This window comes from Alligator mississippiensis, chromosome 16 (assembly GCF_030867095.1).
Source record: "Alligator mississippiensis isolate rAllMis1 chromosome 16, rAllMis1, whole genome shotgun sequence".
Taxonomy (NCBI): Eukaryota; Metazoa; Chordata; order Crocodylia; family Alligatoridae; genus Alligator; species Alligator mississippiensis.
The window spans coordinates 15,739,686-15,752,969 of record NC_081839.1 but is presented as its reverse complement, the minus strand read 5'-3'; positions in this window follow the sequence as shown (position 1 = coordinate 15,752,969).

The window sequence follows — 13,284 nt, the reverse complement described above, 5'->3', positions numbered from 1 at the left end:
CTTCTGCAGACTCTGCCTTTGTTAGCTTCATTGCTCACCTGTAGAGCAAGCTTCGCTGATGGCTTGCTTTGCTTTTGCAAAGTGCTCTGGCAGCTTGGCTTTTGCTCCCCTGTATGCACACTTGCTTCTGCAGGCATAACTCGGGCCTGAGCACTTGTGAGAGCCTTTGCTCTGCAGATATCCACAGGCTGCGCTAGGGTGAGGGAGGGATTTAGCTGAAGCCTTTCTTTCAGGTTGCAGGCAGTTATGCTGAGGACAATTTTGTCCTGCAGCATAACATCTGAATCAAGAGCAAATTCGCAATGCTGTGCTCTGCTTCTCAGCTCCTTCTCCCACGGCCCAGCCCCTGCAGCTTCCCTGCCACCAGCACCCTCTGCCACTGAGGCTCTTTCCTGGGCCTGTCTCCAGGAGCGGGAGGAGCTGGACTGTGAGGGGACCTTGTAAAGGTCAAGTGAGGCAAATTCAGAGCCACAAACACCTGATATCTGCTGGCATCTTCTGGCCCCGCCGAGGCTTGGGCTGGCAGGGGGTGTCCAGGGGTTTGGGCCCCCACCACCTCTACGCACCAGCACTGTGCAGTCCTGGGGGAAGCTGCTCTTGCTTCTCACCACCCTGCCAGGTAAATCCACGTCTCAATGCTGTGGTAAAAATATGTTATAATATAGTCACTATGATTTTTGCAATAACGTTTGTGTAGCAGCTGTGTGGTAAAAATATCTCATGGTCGCTTGTGCTAGCTGTACAAGGCCTCACGACTGAGTTATGGGCTACTTTTTGGCTGCTTCTTCTCTTTTTCTTCCTACAGTAGATAAAACTTAAACCTTGTCATAATAAAGAATAATCCGGATATCTCTCAAGGCTTCCTGTTGAAACATAAAGATTAATGCTTGCCCTGCACATAAATTAACCATCATCCTTGTCCAATGTCCTAAAGTTACACTGAGATATAAGGTTACTAAAAGACATTAATTTTGCTGTAATTCTGTATTAGGACTACGAATGTATTAAGCTTTGCCAAGAAGCATAACCAATCATGTATCGCCACGTTGAAACCCTATGTTTATGTAGGTTATAAAAGTGGGACCTCGAGCACGACTCGGGGTCGACTCTGCTTTGGGTGACTTAACCCCTCTGTCGATCTGTTTGCGCAAACAATAAACTCGAGATGGACCTAGCCTGAGTGTGTGTGACTCTCTCTGGAAGATGAATTGGAAAAAGCCTCCAGGGGCACGAAACTAGCAGTTTATGCAACAATGCCCTGAAATATCCCAAAGTGTTGAGATCCCAGAGACCTCGGCACAGGGTGAGCCTGACCGGGGCATCCTCAGGGTCCCTCAACATCTTCCCATGTGCCCAGGCAAGGACTGGCACGATGCTTATTCTTACCCTTCTTTGTTTTAGAAGCCCGGTCTCGGATCTGGAGGTGGAGTTCAGATGCCCGGCGGTGGGTTGGGGTTTGGGGCAGGGGTCTGTGCACCTCTCTGCAAAGCCTCTGGATTCCCCTTTTGCAGCAGCTCCAGAAACCAGCTCCATCAGTTGCCTGGGGAGCGGCTGGACATGAGTAGCCTGAGAGTGGTGGACAGAGGGTCTTCCCAGCTGCCATCAGGAGGTCATCACAACTCAACACTAGCCCTGCTCCCCAGATCGGGGTATTTTAGGAGTGCCAGGCACGTCTACACGGGACGTTTACTGTGCGCTTGCCTAAAGAACCACACAGCCTGTCCATGCGTCTTTGAAAGAGCACCAAACTAATCAACTCTGCAGCAGGGTAGGACTTGTAAATACACAGCTGCAGAGTTTTTTTGTGCACAGCAGCACACAAGTAGACCCGTCCAGCTGGCTGTGGCACGAGGGTGCTTCTGTGCTGGGGCTGTCTGCCAGCGAGCCCCGCGCCGAAGCAGCCTCATGCCCCAGCCAACCCCTCTGAGCACATTGAGCCCAGTCGACCCCCTGGCTCCCCTGCCCCCTAGCGCTGCTGTGACTTGGCTCAGTGTGCTGTGATCTGGGTGCACTTGCAGACGCGCACCCAGGAGCTTTGCTCCCTAAAGGCCCGGGTAGACGCTCCCACTGAATCTCCTATGCTGTAGACAAGACCTCCTGTCCCGGGTCTAAGGGAGTCCTTGGAAGCAGCACATTCATTTACTAAAGCCTTGATATTGCTCTGCCTTACACCAAGGCTAGGGAAAGGACCTGTATGGCTCCATGATACAAGGAACACAGTAAGAGAGGAAATGAGACTCGGGCTGCCTGCCTTCTCCAGGACAAATCAATTTTAAGATTTTAAGGTTGGTGGCCTGTAGAGATTTGGACAGTTCTCCAGCATCTTAGCTCCCTGGCCCCAGGCCTAATTTAGGATGGAGATGTGGTCCATGTCTTTACAGAGCAGAAAGATCCCAACAAAAATGGCAAGAAGCCTTTTGCATGAGACGAGCCATTGCAGCGCTGGCTAGCTGTGACAACAAGCCATGAAAGGGAAACCGCTTTAGCATTCTTTGAGGCACATTTTATTTCTTAAAGACATTTTTCACGTTCCAAGCCAAATCAGCCCAATGAAGTCCAAATCAGTGAGTCAGTTCAGACCCATAAGTGGCCCTACAACCAGCAGGCCCAAGCATGGAGGCTTGGGGTTCAGATGCCTGCAAGTTTTGCCTGTCCTCAGACATAGCTGCAGAAGCAAGCGAGGGAGGAGCCTCCCATGTCCATAAAGTGGGCTTTAAGCCCCAACACCTTGGCGGGTACTAAACCACACCAGAAGAACAGTTACCCCCAGGAACGCTTAAGGAAAACGGCCTTAATGGACCCAGATCCATGGTGTTTCCCCTGCCAGGAGCAGCCTCTCTGCAGCCTGCTGGAGCACCCCATGTGCTCCCCCTTCCTGGGATCTCTGCCGGTATCAGGCCGGGGAGCTGCACCTCAGAGGGCAAAGCTCCCACATGGACAGTACCTGCGTAGAAAGAGGAATGGGATCTGCCATCTGAAACCTGAGCCTGTTCCAGCCTCAGGAAGGGCTCAGCCTCCTCTGGCAAGTAGAGGGGAAAAACCCTCGGGGAAAATGGAAAGCAATGACTAGGTAAATGAGCAGAAGGATGTGCTAAACCAAACCCAAGCAGGTTCTTTGCAGTGAAGACCTCAGGTGAGTGCACACCAAATTTCAGAAGAATTTGCAGCACTAATAAATTCTCCTGTCTTTTTCTTACATGTTACACACCTACTCAGTGGTGGCTTTTACTAACACACACATAGCGGGAGATACATTCTTCCCCTATGTGTGCAAAACTGTCCATGTGACAGGGGCCGCCGAGTGACTGATCTGTACTGAAGGTCACGAAAGTGGGCACTTCTATTTGGAGCTGACATCACTGTGTGCTCTGTCCATTTGGAAGGCAAGCATTTCCCAATCTTTCTCACTGAACCAGTCCTGAGGTTTCTTTGTGAGGAAGCTTTGACATTTTTGGCATGCCTCACGGATGCCTTTCTTGAGGCTCTCGCTCTTCCTCGAGCGGTCAGTGGCATCAAGGGCATCGGGGCAGTTGGCACGATTCTCTCGGAGGCGCTGCTGGAGGGCATGTTCCTTAGCAGGGCTTTACAGCACTTGAGATTGAACCTCTTCCTTGGTTGCGTCTTTCGTTGACATGGTTTTGTGGCCGTACGGATGGAGACGTAGGAACTGCTCAAACAAGGATCTATCCAGCTCCTTTGGGGCTGGTCTTCTCCTCGTCTTCTTCTCATGCCCCACCTGAGAGGGCTGACAACAGGGATTCAGCAGAACCGGAGGATTGTTCAAATTGGAGTGGGCCACGACAGGAGCGCTTCTCCTGCGCCCATGCTGGCCTCTATCGGGCGCTGGTCAGACCGCAGTTGGAGTACTGCGTGCAATTCTGGGCACTGCACTTCAAGAGGGATGCGGATAACCTAGAGGGGGTCCAGAGAAGGGCCACTCGTATGATCAAGGGCTTGCAGACCAAGCCCTATGAGGAGAGACTAGAGAACCTGGACCTTTTCAGCCTCCGCAAGAGGAGGTTGAGAGGCGAGCTTGTGGCTGCCTATAAGTTCATACCGGGGGCACAGAAGGGAATTGGTGAGGTTTTATTCACCAAGGCTCCCCCGGGGGTTACAAGAAATAATGGCCACAAGCTAGCAGAAAGCGGATTTAGATTGGACATTAGGAAGAATTGCTTCATAGTTCGAGTGGCCAAGGTCTGGAACGGGCTCCCAAGGGAGGTGGTGCTCTCCCCTACCCTGGGGGTCTTCAAGAGGAGGTTGGATATGCATCTAGCTGGGGTCATCTAGACCCAGCACTCTTTTCTGCCTATGCAGGGGGTCGGACTCGATGATCTATTGAGGTCCCTTCCCACCCTAATATCTATGAATCTATGAATCTATGAATTTACCAAGCAGCTAGTTGTCCACCCTGTTCAATGTAGTCTAGGACTGCTTTAGTTAAGGAGGCCCAGGAGGTTTATATGTGGGGCCCGTGATAACACATGTCTTAATGAGGTCAATTGTCTTGCATTGCCGGGTGCATTTGCCTTGATATCAAAGCTTTCATGTTTCAATTCCTTTCCCACGCTTTTCAGTTCTTTTCCCACACTCCGAAATGGCCTTCTTGGACATAAGCCTTGGCCTAGGCGGGGTCATCAAGTTCCTCAAACATTGGTAGTGAATTGAATATAGGCAGTATTCTGTCGACTCTTTCTGTAGCCCTTTGATGTCGAGGCTGAGGAGGAGGGGTATGAGATAGAAGAGACAGCCAAGGAACATGAGTGTGTCTGCAAGTACCTGTCATCATTCTCAATGCTTCATTCAGCTGCTTTGTGATGATTAGATCACGTTGTGCATGCTTGTTCAGGAAAAGAAATCCATGCAGCTCTGCGCACAAGTGCTGTCCTTCAATCCAGTTGGGCGCTGTTTGTGCTGTGTGCTAAGGTGCAAACCTCAGTTCTGGAGTCGGACGGATCCCAGGCAGGTGACATGACACGGGCTCTTTAATGTGCCTTTTCTAGTGCCCTCCACACACAGGAGAGGACAGTTCATCTGAAATAGGCCTGCTTGAGCATAATTGCAGCTGCCTAATCACACTCCTGTCTCAGTTCCAAGTACAAAATAACCATTGTATGGTCATTGTCTCGGTATGCAAAGGTCCGTGACGAGAGGCAGGTCCGTGACTAGGGGCTTCGGGTAATTGCTAGAGTCTGCCTCCATCGCCACTCACCCATCACTGTGGGACTTGCTATTGAAGCAAGAGGCTTGTGCATGTCTTCTCTTAACGTGGGGATGAAATGGCACAACAGCAACCAGACAGTACTTCTCAGGAGGGAAACCTGAATCCCATGCCAAGGAAAACCGAGAGCACTGAGGATATCTTCTGCTGATGTCTACATCTGCCTCTGCCACCATCGTGAAATAGACTCACTTCGTCGGCATGCTCCACCATCAGTCACTTTTATCTTGATTTTTGGATCACTCTTAGCCTGGCAAGCTCGCTCTCCACTTTGCAAACACGGGCGACCCTAGTAGAAGTACAGAACTGCAGGCAGCATCGCTCTTGATGTCAAGGATAGCAGACAAGCCTCTCTCCATCACATCACAGTTGCTATCCTTGTGAGGATGCCTTGGCAGGATACACCTCTGCCTATAAGCAAGAAAAAGAAAGCAGAACAAAAAGCCCACATGAGTGAAATCCCCTGCGATTTCCACATCAGGACAATGAAGCTCTTTCTGCAAGGCACTTGGGTGGGCTCATTCTGTGCAGCTTTCTTCATGTAGCCATTGTTAGTATCCAGCGTATTGCAGACTACATGGACACAGACACTTTGCCCATCACTCTAAGCTTTGGGAAAGGCTCTTGTGGGGTTGGTGCTTGCCGGAGGAGAGGCCAGAACTGGAGCAGGATGTTCAGCAAAAGGGAAAAAGTGAAAAACACAAGCTCCTCTCCCACGCCAGCCACAGCCTTCCCACTGTAAGCATTGGTCACAGCTGAAACAGTGCCCCAGTGTCCCTCCCCAGCCCACTTGAGGGATGAATGCATGCCCGTGTGCAGGGTGGGACTGGCACTGGCAGGGCTAACTGCCCTGCCCAAAGTCTGGGGCCTTGCGTTGCAGCACCCCACTATGACTGGGATTTCCTCAAACTGCCCATGCAGCAAAGTGCATATGAGGAGAGAGCAAAACTGACAGAGGATCAGCCTAGACCCGCTGTGCTCCTTCAAGCTCTCCAGCCTACTTGGGAAGACCTGAGACACTGGGCAACACTCCCTCCCCAGCCAGTCCTGTCCTCCATGGTCAGGTCCATGTTAGTATGTCAGCGTAAGAAGTGCTGTATTTTTCAAAATACAACATACCCGCTTTCCAAACAAAAAACAAAAAAACCAACACTGCTGGCAATCCCACTGCTTGTTACATGCAAGCCAGAGGGTGAGAACAGTTCCTGCCAAAAGCAAAAGTCCACTCTTCATGTGATCTACGGGGTGCGGAGCAAGGAGTGGGCTTAGGCTCCGTACCGTGCTCCCCAGTTAGGTACTACAAGTCACGATTTTTTTCTCTTCCTTCTGACTTTCAAAAACAAGGTGTATATGACATGTCAGCACATGCTGTATGTGGGGAACTATGATATGCACCTTTTATTTGCACCATCCTGCCCGACTTGAACGTCACTCATTCTGTACGTGAACCTTTCCAAATGAAAAGACCAGTGTCGTGGAAACACACGCAGCATACTTTTGGGTCAGGTCAGCAGAAGCTTTTATTCAAAAGAAACTACAGCTGTAAGGGGGACCCCAAAGTAACATGGGTTTCCCAAGCACTTGGAAGGGGTTCTCCCCCAAGAGCAAAATCAGGAGGCTTATATACTTTTTAACAGTCGCTTACAACTCACGTGATCATATAGTGAAATTAGCATGAAAACGGCTATAAACATTACTTCATTACCTCTTTGCTGTAATTAGGATGGGAACTTATGGGGGAGGCGCGGTTAGTTCACAAATCTCCTTCTTGCACCTGGAAATCAGAGTTGTACATACTTTTTGCTATCTTCAAGGCTGTGGTGAGTGAAGCAGTTGCAGAGGAGTTACAAAGAACAAACACTTTCCCTTATCTGTTCTGCACAGAGCCAGCAACTCTCCACAAAGCGGTTATGTCATCTTATAACTCAAATGATCAAAGTTTAAGGCATTTATTTTTTTCTGATTCCAGTCCCCACTTTGAGACTATTTAGTCTCACTTTAGCCTTAAACTTCCATTCTCATGAGCCCCTCTATTTCATCATGCAGCCTTTCATGTTTTCTTTCAATCTGCTCCCACTTTTGTAACACCATTATTCTAGACTCTGCCATGGGTTTTCTTGCCTTGCTAAAGCTTCTCCTGCTGGCTTTCACGCAGCAGAGGATCAGTTGCACTAAGACATAAAACAGTGTCAGAACTATCAAGACAAACCATATTCCATACAGGATTTTCTTGCCAAGGGCCCCGAAATCTGGGAGCCAGGAGGTTAGCCAAGACCACATTTCTTCTAGAGCCCAGTCAGTATTTTCTGAGGCCACTTGATGTAGGACCCTTAACTGATTTCGAATTTTATGAATTTCGGTTTCTATTCGCATGTCCTGATTGACATAGACACAACAGGTGGAGTTTACTAAGGCACATACTCCTCCTTGGGATACTAATAGGTAATCTAGGGCTATGTGGTGTTGTATAGTTACTTGTGAGATCTGGGAGATCTCTTCTTGCAGAGCCTGAATTGCATCCGCAGTGGCATTTCCCATAGCTTCCATTGTGGCTGAAATATTAATTATGGCTAGTTCCAACTCTCTTACTCCAAGCCACGGTATGAAGGTTCTCACAAATAGAAGGAACCCTGTTTTTCTGGTAGCTAAGGGGTTAACCGCCCTTTTCATGTGATGGTTGAAATTTTTTACTTGTTTCAGATATATTGCACTATGCATTTCGAAACCAGGGATAACACGTCCAAGAGTGCATGCCCCCACCCAATTCCATGGCAAGATTTTATGAGCCTTGTTTCCGCAGAGCCAGTAAAGGCCCGGGGCAGAAAGGGTACTCAAATCTGGACAGGTGTTGTGCCATATCCGGCAAATTCGATTGATATGCATCGTATAGGATGGACCACGTTCAGCTGCTATCCTGCTGGACGGAGATATATTAGAAGTAAAATTGGAGTGAATGTCAAATTCCGATCTGTTTGCAATGAGAGCAACATGAGGTTCCTTAGAAAAGTTGTAGACCATGAATCCTGTACAATTGAGAGAGGGCACTTTACCCAACAGGATTCCACTGGTGCTATTAGGGCTATAATCTAGAGTAGTTAGGCAATGAGGGTAGTGTCCTACAGGTGTGGCTTTATTATAAGCGCTGGTGTTGTTGGATCTGTAACAGAAAGGCGCCTCTTCTCTTGGGGAGATTATCCAGTTAGCAGGGGCGGCCCTCCATTCCTTAGGAGCAGACTGATGGGCAGCTAACGAGTAGTGTCTAATGAAGCCGCCGTTTATTTTTCCCCATTGCTGGAGGGATATTGGTACTCCGATCATTGGGATTCCTTGGTGTAGGTGTGCTGGGCTGTGAGAGCATATCCAGCAGTCACTTTTATTTCCAGCTTGAGCCACCGTAAGGGAGATCTGCAAGTACAAATTTATCTCCCACCCCACTTGGGTGATACCAAGATACCCAAGTGTGATGTATCAGGATATCAGTGCCATTTTTAGAGACAGGAGGGCAAAGAATTTCAACAACAAACATAACCAGCACCAGTAAGAAAAAGAACACTACCAACTAGACCCAGGATGGCAGCCAAAGTCTTTCTTCGTCCTCTGAGCTCAGGTCACCTAAAGGACTGAGAATGTCGCCTCCTGGTCTTGATCGAGGTGGTGATCTTCCGAGTGGGAGCATTTACTTTCTTCAAGGCCGGAGATGATATCTTTGTTCTTCAACTGATGAATCCGGCTGGGCTGAGGTGTTGGGTTCAGGGGAGAGGTTACTAGCACTTGCACCCTGATGCTCCTCACTTGCCTGAGTGAGGTCCTGAGGGTCTTTGTCCTTGGCCTCAGGGAAAGGTCCCAACCTGGGTTGAAATTCAGCTGCTACGGGGTCCAATGAAGGTGATACCTTCTTGCAGTGCGAGGCGTGAGTCCATTTTTGGTGACCTTGGCAACGAACAGCAGAATTAGTGGTCAGAATTTCCTGGAAAGGTCCCTTCCATCTGGTTGAAGTGCGTTTTTCCATTGACAGACCTTTACGTTGACCCAATCTCCTGCTTTGAGGTTGTGACAGGGAACATCCGGTGGTTGAGGTAAGGCTTCTTGGACCTGGGCTGCAGCCTGATGTTGAACCGGTTGTTGCTGATGTGGGAGTCTCAGGAGGGCAGGGTTCGAACAAAGGTCAAGGATATCCTCTGCTGGCTCTGGCGGTGGGGGCGCCCCAGGCAGTTCTGGATACATCGGAGCAGTGGCCGGCATGTAATTTGGGGGAGCAGCCAATTTCTCCCGAACAGCTTTTAACTGCTGTTTTAATTGTTCTTGAGAGTCTGTTAGACTTCTAGTTTGAGATTCTGTCCTCCTTTTGGACATTTCATCATACCAGTAAAAGAATGCTTCCCACTGGTTTTGTGGTGTTTGGATTCACGGGTCTCTAAAGCCCCTCTTAAGTGCACTATTTTATCCTGATCAAGTGTTCCTTCCTGTGGAAAATGCTTCACGGGATCATCCCTAGTATACCAGTTCCACTTATCCAGGTACTTGCAAGCCTCGGGAGAATAGTGTGTGTACATGAAGTACCCCGGAGTCCCCTTAGGGGGGACGGGAACTTGTTTGGACTGACTTATTCCCATTTTCAGTCACACAGGGAGACATAGGAGAGGCTTATTTAGGATGTCCAGGCCGCTTAGTGCCTTGCCCCGCAGTTTTTTACTGCCCAGACAAAAGGCTTCTGACCCGACACCAGCTCATAGAATGGAAATGGGCAGGGAAACACAAGAGGGATCCTTTCACTCCTGCTCTCGGCAGAAGCTACTGGGACAAGGGGTTTGGAAAAGACAAAATCACTCAGATGCCCTGTCCACTGGGTCACGAGGTTCCAGTTGGGCCCCCTTGCTTTCCAAACTGCCCTGTCAGGCAGAATTGGGGCGGCTGAACCCAACCGTAGTCTCAGACCTGGTCAGTGGCTCATGTTTCTAAATACACACACACACACGCGCATTCATTCAGTCAGCCAGACCTCCTCCCCCACACCGCCTGAGTTAATTAACTACAAGCCCGATGTGCTGTTGGATGAAGGTGCTTCAAACAGTTTCTCCTTGAATAAAACGTATGTTACCAGACACAAAATTGGATCCTTTACCAGACAGAAAAGTTTAGCCGGCAGTAAGGTTCAGACTGACCTGGGTCTTGTCATTACCCCTGGTGACACGTCAGCATGATGATCTTGTCTTTTCTTCTCTCTTAGGTGTCTGATGAGACTTGAGACCCCAAGCATTCTGTTTCTGCCTTTTATGTTCAACTTCACAGCTCAACAGGTAATGGAAGTTAAATGGCTCATCCTGGCCAGCCAAGTAAGGCAACGATGCTGCAGAAGCCAGATGGGTGTGAACTGCTTCCCTGGGCATGCTGGCCTTGGGGAAAACCACCAGATCCCTCCTGGCTTGGAGGAGAGCATCTAACAAGTTGACAGTGTCCCAGTAGAAGCTCCCGGGGGTGCCTCCATCTGCAAGCCCACTTTTCACCCGTTGCAGCCAAGCCCTTGGCCAGTGGGTGAGGCTCCACTGTTCGCCGTGACACTGGATGCTTGAATGTCGCTGGGACACCTGAGTGGCAGTGCTGAGGTGAGTCGGGCGGGGGCCTGTGATAAGGTTACATGAGTGTGAGGGGGCAATCTCAACATAAGGACTACCAAGCCCCTCTGTTGGAGTGCGCGGGCCCAAAGCAAGGACACAAGAGAAGAGGCTGCAGAAAACTACAAGGAGTGAGAAGCCACTTACGTGCTGAGACAGGCAGAGGCACCGACGCTGTCATCCCATGGACCCATCCCAGCAGATCATGCAGGAGAGGACGCAGGGAGGGGACGACAGGGGTGGAAGGGGAGGGGAGGAGTGCAGGGCTTCACCTCCTCAGGGTGAAGCAGCACGGGAGCAGCCAGGCGAGCTGGAACCTGCGGGAGAAGGGCAGAGTCAGGGCACGCTCAGTGTGGGGTCCTTCTGCTCACCCCCGGGAACATCCACGGGGTAAAGGAGCGTCTCCCCAGCAGGGAGCAGGACGTAGCTCTCACACATGGCTCAGTGGGGCTTTCTGTCCCAGCGGGCCTGGCCTGGGCCAGAAGCTCTGATTCCCGGGATGAACCCCTGGCAACAGGGTCCTGAGGCACAGAGGTGGGCAATGAGGGGCAAACCCAGGAGATAGCTGGTCCATGCAGGGCACTAGGGCCCTGGCAGAGAGGTGGGACAGGTCATCCTGAGCGGTGTGGAGGTGGAGGGCACCCAATCATCATGTGGGCTGGTGGAGGGGCAGCCCCTCAGGCCTGGGTCTGGTTGGGGTGCAGGGGGGAAACTCACCTCCTTGCTGCTCCCGACCTTCTCCTCCTCCCCTCTGCCACAGTGTCAGCCCTGCAGGTGGGAGGCAGAGACACTGGTCACCGCCCATTCACCCCAAGCCCCCAGTCTCCGGCCACTGCCACCACCCCATGCCCAGGCCTCCCTTCTCTCCATCACTGCCTTTGTACTGGCCCCCACCCCATCCTTCTCCCAACCTGCGAGACCCTTCCCAGGACCAGAAACGGGCTCCTGGCTCCAGCCCTCCACCAGCTCCCCTCACTGATCCCACGCTCACAACCTAACGCTAGTGAAAGCATCATGTTTGCCGGCTGTAGCGCCACTTATGGCTCTTGACTGACTCATGGAGCTGGCTGATTTGGCTTGGAGCATGAAACATTTCTTTAGAAACCACCCCCAAAAACTAGGAACATCATCATACCTTTCCCTGTCTTGTCGTCTTTGGACCCTGCAAGGCTTTGGTCCACAGGGGCAGGGGGTCACAGACCACGTCTACCAGGCAGAGGGCCCTTGTCTGTGTGGAGGTGTCCTGATTTTGGGGGCCCTCTGCCTGGGTGCTGGCTTCCACAGTGGGGGGAGCACTTGTCTGTGTCCCGGCCTCAACCCCCTGGAAGGGTCGTTTCCCCCTGATTGCACAATAAGCAACTGGTCAGAGATGGATCATGGACTGAATTCAGACCCAACAGGCCCTTTGACGAAGAACGCCCTGACCTGCAAACACCCCTGCTCCCACCCCGCCAGCCTGCCCTGCAGCGGGAATGCTGCACGTGACACCCCCAGCACCCCTGCACACTAACAGTATAAAAAGCATCAAACCTCTCCCTGTGCCCCAGTCCTTTTGGACAGCGGCGAGCCTCTGTTTGTTTGCTTGACGCTGTCCTGGCCAGGGGTTCCCCCTGGCAGCCCGCATCGGCCAGGCAGAGGGCCCTGGTCTGGTACCGGTGTGCTCGTGGCGGGGGCCCTCTGCCTGTGTGCTGGCCTCCACGGTAACGGGCGGGCACTCTTCCGCGACCCCCTCTACAGGAGGTTGTTGCAAATGAAAAAACAGTGGCAGTGAGGACAAAATGCAAGCCCCTGGCACAGTGCTGGCAACCTGGTGGAGTATGGGGGAGGGGACAGCCAGCCACGAAGCAGGGGAGGTCCGTGCAGCACAGACCCATACCTGTCACCCCATCGGTCCCACAGTGTGACACCCACAAGGCTCACGTTGTGCCCAGCACTGCACACACATGCCCTCCACCCATAGAGCCGGGGCAGCACCCAGCCCTCGAGTGCAGGGCCTGGCACAGCAGGACACAGCCTTGCCCTGGGCACACACAGGCGCACACACACTCCACGTCTCCCTGGGCAGGGGCATGCAGAGCAACTCACCTCTGTGGGGCTGTCCTCCAGAGCCTGGCCCTGCTCCCTGTGTGCCTGGAGGGCCAGCACCAGGGCGCGATTCTCCTGTTGCAGCTCCTCCACTTGAGTCTGCACCACAATCACCCCAGCCCGTCAGACCATGCCCACGGCTGCACCGAGCATATCGGGCACCCAACAGCGGCACATCCGGAGGCACCCGTCAGCCCCACCTGTCCCCACACGCAAGGTGCCAGGACTCTGTTTCCCGCTTTCATGTCCTCTGAGATATACCCAACTGGCCAAGCTTGGCCTCAGCCTGCTCCCTCCCCTACCCAACACTGCTGCTGGCCTTGCCCCACCCCCCAACTCACCAGGAGCTGCTCTTGTGGGCTCAGG